Source organism: Quercus robur, chromosome 2 (assembly GCF_932294415.1).
Source record: "Quercus robur chromosome 2, dhQueRobu3.1, whole genome shotgun sequence".
Taxonomy (NCBI): Eukaryota; Viridiplantae; Streptophyta; class Magnoliopsida; order Fagales; family Fagaceae; genus Quercus; species Quercus robur.
Window position 1 is genome coordinate 63,605,108 of NC_065535.1, and position 9,724 is coordinate 63,614,831.

The window sequence follows — 9,724 nt, forward strand, 5'->3', positions numbered from 1 at the left end:
GCCACCTCAGCATATGGCCCACCATGTAAAAATATGAATGAAAAATAAAAATATGGTATGGGTAATTGGGTAAGATCCAGCAAAATTGGACCGAAGGAAAATATCAAATCCTTTTTCAGCTGTTTTCGGGTAACTCGTATGGCCCGCAATGGCGCAATCTGACCATTTTTTTAAAGGAGAAAGTTTCTCTGCAAACTGAGTTGCAGAGAACTCTCTCCAAACCGTGAGGTGTCAAAAGGAGAAAATGACACCTGGCCCACTCACTAAAATTCAAATTCAAGTGAACTCCGTTAACTCAAACGTTTAGCACTCTCCCGTTATATTTTTTTTATTAAAGGCCAGGTGTCATTTTCTCCTTTTGACACCTCACAGTTTGGAGAGAGTTCCTGCAACTCAGTTTGCAGAGAAACTTTCTCCTTTTTTAAATAATATTTTATTATGATTATTATTTTTAAAATTGATGGGATTGTAGGGCTAGGTTTAAATGTTTAATTGGTATGGGAAAATTTATATGGTAGATAACAGTTCTCAAATATTAAGATTTTTCAGTGCTGGATCTACTATTTACAGTGAGTAGATTAAGGAATAATTCGTACTCAATATATACTTATTTTTCATTATCTAATATGTTATGTTTTATTTTTAAAACATTTTTTTTATATATTTATATTTTTAGGTAATATAATTTTATTATTATTTTACATGTAATAGGAATAGATATATCTGAAAAGGTTGATAACTAGACATGATCCACAACACTCAGTGTTTTTTTTTTTTTTTTTTTTTTTTTGTGATTATATTATTAGTGAACTCTAAAATTTGTAAACTTAAAAATTTATGTATTATTTAAATTTTATTTTTGAGTTTTAATTTTTACATTTATCACTTTTTTTTGTTTATTTATTTATTTATTTTTGCATGTGAAAAAATACAGGTCAACTCGTAACCTAACCAATCCGACCCATTTACAACACATTTGGGATTATATGTTTTTTTACCTAAACATGATTATCATGACCCAATCTCAATTCGACTCAACTCGTTTCTAGGCATCTGTATAGTTAATTGTGAGGAATCCCCAATTTAAGATCAAATTATGAATGAAATAGATTTTTAATAAATAAATAGGGTTTGGAACACACAAATTCTTCATAACCTAATCTCTCTCTCTCTCTCTCTCTCTCTCTCTCTCTCTCTCTCTCTCTCTCTCATCCAAGTAAGAAAAAGAAAAGCCAAGCAAACCCCAATAAACCATGGCCGACAAGAAAGAAGAAAAGTTGAAAATACAAAAACAATTTACAAAATACAATGTACATGTTGAAAAATCACATGTGAAAATAAAGAAATACATGTTGAAAATATGAAAAATGTGTAGAGAAAAATACAATGTACAATATAAAAAGACTAATCTAAAATACAATTTCCAATTGATTCTAGCTCTAGTTCCATTCAAACCCCTCTAACCAACACATTTCTCTCATTTAATTGTGGACGGTCATCTAGACAAAAATAGGAGAGAATGAGAGAGTTTTGAACGGGAAGAAAGGTGGACCCAACAAAAATAAACTACATCAAACAAAAGCTTAAGATAATCATCAGGGCAGTTGCTGCCAACTTTTTAGCCATGTTCTTATGGCTTACAATTGCATGACCCCAGTAATTCATGGATCTAGGAGATATTCCCAAAACAGGGACCCAATTCTTCTTGAACTAGAAGCAAAGGAGATGACACTAAGAAGCTGACAGCCCTCTTTATTTGACTAGTGAGTTGTGACTATCTGGAGAGAGTATCATTCATTTGGTGAGCTTGATCTTTCCAAACAAACCACCATTAATCAATTTGCACATCTGTGTCAATTTTAAAATTATAAGTCCTAAGATTCTCAAATCTTTTCGCTTATGTTGTTAACCCTTGACTGTAGATATCAATTGAATTGACTCAGAACTCTCTTTATTTTTTTGTGACTTAGACCCAGCTTTCATGGCCACAATCATGGAAAACATTTACGATATATCATATATTAACTAGATTGTTGTTATCCAAAAAAAAAAAAAAAAAAAACTAGAATATTTGAACTCTTTGTGGTTGGAATCTACTTAGGAAACAATACCCTTGCTTAGGTAGATCTTTTTATTGTTTCTCAAAAAAAAAAAAAAGGTAGATCTTTTTATTATGGAGTATCTGATTCTTGATGGGCAGTGCTCGTTTATTGCCTAAAGTTTTGTCTTTGGACTAGTGTACTCCAATTACCCAAAAAAATATACACCTTGATTTTTTTTTTTTTTTTTGCCTTTTCTTTTGGGTTTACATTAAGTTATAACTAGCTGGCATTATATTTATTTAACGAAAAAAGAAGAAGAAGAAAAAAAAAAAAAAAAGCTGACCTTATTTGGTTTTTGAGAAGTTAATTATTCCTCCAAGTGTGTTTCTATACACTGTAATTATAGAAATGAATTCTTTGAGGTAGTTCCAAAATGTTGGTTAGGAGATTTAAAATTAATATCTCATTGATCGCATGAGACCTAAAAACCATTAAACCTAAGATAGATATTGATGTAAATGTTTCGGTCAAGTTCAACTCCAATTGGCCAAAGTCCAAGAATTTAATAAGCGGGAGTAGTTAAAAATTTAAATAATTCTGTCCATGATAGATTATTAATTGCAATTTGGAAGTATGCTTAAAATTAAATTGGGATGATTGTGTTTTCAAACACAGAATGAAATATTTGCTAAGGTGGGGTTTCAAATTTGATGGTTCTAGTTACCTAACATTTCCTGTCTTCATCTAATGAATGGTGATAGAGATTAAACAGGTGGTCAAGGCAGCCCTAACCAAAGTACTCACGTAAAGATAGTGGATCGATCCAGATAATAGACAAAGAACATTATAGAGAATCCTACTATCTGGACTTTACTTGTAAAGCATTAATCATTTATAAAAAAAGCTTTAGATTTTTTTATTGAATACTTAACAACTGGTTCATTAAAAATAACCAAAAATGTGAATTAAGAATTTGAAACATAGCATAGCAGCCAGAAGTCTGAGTTTCTATAAGAAATGAGATTAACAATTGTTTTTTGTTAAAGGAAAACTCTTTTGCAGTGGTTTAAATTAACTTTAGAGATTGAGCTGTGTGAAACAAATTGTATTGATAAGGTTGTTCTAAAAGCAGCGCCTCTATTACAAAACTCATTAATTATTGAGAGATAAGTACGGTGGTTAGAGGTAGTTAGACTTTTTATTCAATTTATGAACTACAAAATAACAAAAACAATTATATGTGTAAAATGTCTTTATGTGGTAGTGGACTTATCCTATTCTATGTTAATTTTTTTATTTTTTATTTTTTTGAGAAATATTCTATGTTAATTATGCGGGTAAAATACAAAAATCACCCAGATGTTTGAATCAATACCAAATACCATTAATTTTTTTTTTTTTTTTATATATAAAATTGTTCAATTCGCTCCATGAGTACAAACGGCACTTGATACCGTTTGTGAGTTCCCTAAGTACATAAACTACCTTTTTTTAATACACTATCTCACTAATTAAATCCCCTCATCCAAGCTTTCAACTAATGCAATTGATGGAAATATGAAGAACAAGCTAATCCTAACTCAAATGCTTGAATGTCAAAAAAAATTGATGAACTTTAAGAGCAAGACACAGATTAGAATGTACCGATTGAGAATAATCAAGAATTCTTGAAGAAATATGCCTCAATCCAGGATTTGGATAATTGGAGATTGAAGAGGCTAAAGGGAGAGTAGAGAGAGACTGAAATAAATAAAAACCTATTCAAATGATCACGGAAGAGAAGTTTGAACTCTTAAATCCGGAGTCTCAATCAAGCGAGAGGCAATCGAGACTCAATTGAGAAAGAAGAAAGTTTAGGAACTTTTTGTTGAACTACCTTGTTCAAGCAAGGGTGAAAAGAGGCTCAGTTGAGCATGCTCTCGATCAATCGAGAGTCAATAAAATTTAAAAAAAAAAAAAAAAACTTCTAGAGATTGGCTCATGATATTTTCGATTGGTCAAGGATCGATAAAAAAAAATGTCTAAAAATGCAGAAAATTGCAGTATGCATTATGTTTCTAAATGAGACTTAAAAACTATGATACTAATGAAATGAATACATGCAATGTATGCATGGCTCAATATCATGAAATTTAAGCTTTCATTCTCTCAAGAATCACTTTAACCACACCAAATAAAAATAAATAAATAAATTCAAGATTTATCCCATCAATCACATGAAATTCACTAAGCATATATGTAACCACAGTTGACCACATACATGACAAAAGTGCAATGAACCAAAATTAACAAAGTTTGCAAGTAGTGTGCGAGAGGCATGCCAGTGATCAAGTTACAAAACATTTGTGAGATGGTTTAGGTGATAAAAGAAACCAGTCAAATGACGTACACACCTCACACCACAAAGGCTTAAGGAACATTATTCTTTAAAAGAGTTACATCATATAACTCCTCCAAAAGAGTTACATTATATGACTCCTCCTTACTATATGTTGTTTCTAAGAGTGCAACAAGTATGAAGACAATTAACTTTATGTTCAAATGCAGCTTTAACCATTCACCCATTTTATCATGCAATGCTCACCTTTTACCTAGTATTTGAGGGTAATTTTTTAAGAAAAAACAAATATAGTAGTAGTAAGATAGTCATGTTTAACTTTCTCTTCAGAGTGACAATGTAGTGTTTGGTTTTACAGTGTGACACATGAATGATTACCCTCCACTCATTCACACATAGCCAAAACTTGAATCATTAAGGGCTTGTTTGGTTTAGACATGACTTAGTTTTCATAACTCAGTATTCATAACTCATAACTCAAAACCCACTCTCACTCAAAAACTCCAAAATTTTTGTTTGTTAACAAAACCCAGTCATATATCTCAACTTTTAAGTCCACCTTTTGCCAAAATGGTGAAGCACACCGATCATTCTTTTTCAACTTTCTTCTTCCCTTGCCCGCGTGACTCTACACGAAGAACATGAAATCCACACCCAAACCCAGTTTCATCAACACCACCAACGACAAACCTAGATTCCACTACCATCAACACCACCAACAGCCACACAAAAATTCCAAAAGAATGCACATGAAACCCAACCATAACCAAAAATCCAAACCCACTAACAGCCCTCAACCACAGTCACAACTTTCCACAAAAAATCCAAACGAATGTACAAACAACCTCCACCACTGCCCAAACCTCACCAACCACAACCAAAAATCCAAACCCACCAACACACAAATGCATAGCAAACCCAAACCACAAACATAGCAAACCCAAACTTAGAATCCTTAGATCAGAGACCCAAACCACGACATTAGGCATAAAGATGAATCGATTTGGCAAAAGGGATGAGAGAGAGAAAAAATGCCTGAGAGAGAAATCGATCTGCAAAGGGAGGAAAGAGAGAGAGAAAAAAATGAAGGCCTAATCTAGGCTGAGCTTGAACTGATCTCACGGTGGCTCGTGGTGGTTGCTCATGATGGTGACGATTTGGCAAAAGGGATGAGAGAGAGAAAAAATGCCTGAGAGAGAAACCGATCTGGCAAAGGGAGGAAAGAGAGAGAGAAAAAACGAAGGCCTGAACTGGTGGCTGCTCGTGATGATGATGACTGGTGTTGTGGTGGCGGCTTATGGAGGAGTAATGAAGTGTCAGTGAGAAAAGAGAGCTTTGGGTAAAAGAAAAAAAAAATGAAGAAGGAGAAGAGACAAAGAGAAGAACGGGTTGAAGTGAGAATGCCAAACTGATTTTTGGAGAGAGACGTTATGTGATGGGACAAGTCATACGGGTGGGTCCCATTCTTTGCTTAATTTTACAAAAATGCCACTGAAACTCAATTCTCAAAAACTGAAAACACCAAAATCCTGTTTTCATTTTCCATCATCCACATCCAAAATTTTGAGTATTTGAGTTATGAAAACAATGATCCAAAACTAAGCCAAACAGATGGTCATCTGTGGGATCCACTCGGTTTGGATGATGGATCATGAAAACTGAGCGATATCGTTTAGTTTTCATGCTATCCAAACATGCTCTAACTAGCTAGTGCATTAAAATACATAATTAGGGCTAAAATTAGTCATATGTATTTTAAAATAAATAAAATAAAAATCTGGGATATAACTTAAAAACATGATATAGATTTTAAGCCTTTTAATATAATATAATATAATTTATTATCTAGGTAATCACAAAAAAAACAAAACAAAACAAAAAACAAAATTTAAGAGATGGCTTTTTTTTTCTTCTGAAAAGATATGAACTTGTCCGGTTGTCCCGACGTAAAAAACGAAACTTTTAATCAAAAAGTTGATGTACGTTTATCCCTAACGCACGTGCGCCATGGAAACATATCGTCATAAATTCAACGTGTGATTGTCTTCTTTTATGACAGTTAGTGAGTCAAGCAATCAAGCTAATCACTTTCTTTGCGTGTATATTGAGACGTGTCGGTCGGCGTAAATATAGAGAAAAAGAAAAAGTAGACGAAACAGTGACTACTTACTAACTCTCTCCCAGCTGATTAAGTAGCTCCTTTCTACAAAATTTTAAAGAAATGGTCCAAGTATTCATTCATTTGTATTAATTGAAGTAAAAAGTGTCCTAAAGGTATTAGTTTAGGATTTTTTTTATAAAATAATTATGAAAAAAAAAATTAACTTTTTTTTTACAGATTTTAATATTTCTTATAAAATAATGTCAAAATTTTTCTAAAATAATTTATTAATATATAGTTTTGAGTTACTACATAATAGATTGGAAGAAAGTGCAACTTTACTCCAAAATCATTTGCGTGAAAAATTTGTCTAAATGGTAAGAAATTCGTGCCAGTTTGCTTCCGAGCCGAGACTGAAAAATGTTATGTGTGATTGAAGACTATCTACCTATATATTAGTGCAAATTACAAAATGATTTTTTAGGGTGTGGGTCAATTAAAAAAGAAAATATTCAATTTAGTGTTATTGACTCTGAGAATTAAAAAATATAAATTGACCAATTTGTTATACCTTCATTAATTTTAAGTGATAGGAGGTGGTTATGTGTAGGCAGGTGACCACTTTATTATAAAATAAAATTCATTTTTAATGAAAATTTATTTAAAGCATTTTTGTTTTTGTTCTTTCTCTTTCTCTCTCTCTCGAGTCATTTTTTTCTTTTTCATTTTTTTTTTAAATTTTGTATGCCAAGAAATTTGAGAAAATAAATAGTTTGGATATGGTTTTTAGTTTTTTTTTTTTTTTTTTGGCTTTTATCTTAGGAATTTCTTTTTGGTTTTGTAGGTATTTTAGGTTTTGTGTTTAGCAAATTGTGTTTGGCAACTAAGAAAGCTTTAGACTTCTTTTGTGAGTTTTTGTGTTTAGTTTGTGCAGGGTTTTAGAACATAAAAGAAAATTAACGTTTAAATTAGTATGAATTTCCTTATATATGTTTCTTATGTCTTTTTGGTTTTCTACGGATGAAAAAGTTTAGGCTAAGTTCGGTGGTCTATTTTTTTAATTTATCGGTTTAGTAAAATGGAATTGTTATCAAATTTTAAAAATTATTTTATTAAATTTAATAATTAAAAGGGTGGTCGTCGCTCAAAACTAACGAAAGTGAATATAGATGGATCAATTTTATCATTTCTTAGATTTAGATGCCAATAGCACTAAATTAAGCGTAATGATTGTTTTGAAAATTTGCCCTAAATAATAAATATAGCTATTGGGTGACTTTTATTTATTTATTTTTTTTTTGTGTGTGTGTGCAACCGCGGAACCATGTATAGGCACGCTATATAATTGTGGGATCCCTTTTGTGTGAGTGTTTTTTTTTTTTGGATTGGAAGTTTGGAACTTTTGTTTTTCTCTATAGACTATGAACTATATATAGGGGCAAAGTCACCATTATTTACCTTTTTTATGGTATTGTTTTGATATATAATATCCTAATCACACAAAAACTGATTGGTGTCTTGGTCTGATGATAAAGAGCTATCATCAGGAGCAGACGCCATAGGTTGAAACTCTCTCAAAAAAAAATCCTAATATATTTTAGAGAAATATTATAGTCATAACATTTCCAAAACACTTTCATAACAAATTATAAACGACAGGTTATTATAAGCGGCAGGTTATTATAAGCGGTTACTAATTGGTAGAAAAGTAATTTCAATAATAGATTTAAATTAAAAATCTGTAACAACTTACCACCTAAAATTTGTTGTAAAAGTGTTATGAAAATGTTGTGGGCATAACATTTCTTAAGCTCAAGGTGGAGATTTGACTAAAATTTGAGTTTGGAAGAAAAATCTTCAACATGAGAAAGGTCTTTAATGCCTATCAAATGAATTTATAAACCACCAAAAAATGCCTAAAAAAAAAACGAAGAAGATCACAATGGAGGAGGAAGAAGTTCGTGAAGCGAGTTATGCATGTGAAAGAGTTCATCTTGTTGGGACCGTGCAAAATTAATTTTAATAATGAGTGTTTTTTGTGTTGCTTGGGTAAAGAAAACATGAAGAAGATGCTTAAATACAAAGACTAGCTCAGTACAATGGCAATAGGGCTCTAGCAGTAGCACGGGAGCATAAGTAGAAGCGTCTCCAACACACACTACAACAAACAAGATCTATAGTAACGATTTTTTTTTTTTTTTTTTAATTTTTTTATCACGGAATTTCCTTATTTCATTGTCTAAGACATATGGTGACGAAACACCATCCGTCACGTAATCTCAGTCACCGAATGTCCTAGTGATGAAAATATTCGTTACTAAAATGTTTAATTTTTTTTTAATAGAAAAAATGATAGATGATGAAATGTTTTCATGACCTAATATTTTCATCACTAAACATTATATTCAGAAATGAAATAAATTCAGCACCAATGATTTTTAATTTGTAATTTTTTTATTTGACCATATTAGATGACCAAATATTTCATCGCTGATTGTATTTTATTTTTATTTTTATTTTTTCAATTTCAAACCGAAAAACCCACAATATCAAAATTAAAACTAGGAACCAAAAAAAAAAAAAAAAAGCTTATAACCAGGGCAGTCTTAGGGCTTCATGCTTTCTTAACATGGAGGAAAAACATTCAAAATTGAAAAAAAAAATTGAATAAAAATTTTAGCTCTTAGAGAGAACAACAAAGAGTGAACATCGAAAGCGTAGATCCAAATTGAATGTTAACTTTCAGAACTAAAAAAGAAAAAGCATGTACAATTCTAACGAGATCGCACACAAACACAACTAGCTCCAAATTATAGATGAATATTCAGAATTGAAAAAAAAAAAAAAATCAATCACAGCTTTCGTTATGAAACAGAAACTGATGCTATGAAATTAATTAGGAACCCTAGAACTACACAAGAAAGAAAGAAAATAGAATTAAGGAATGGAGAAGATACCTAAGAGAGAGCTCTAAACAAAGAGTAACAATGAGAGAGAAAGAGATAGGTATTTGGGTTTTTTTACAAAAAAAATTAGGTACTAGAAAAAATTTAAGTATGTGCCCAAAAATTGGCACTGTGCACTGGTATTTGTACCAAATAGGTGATGAAAAATTATTTCGTCATCAACAATGCCTAAATCTTAATATTGGATGACGAGATTAGAATTTTGTCACCTCTGGTAAGTATTTGGTGACGTGAATATTTCATCACCATAGACAGCCCTAGATCTAGGGTCTTTTTT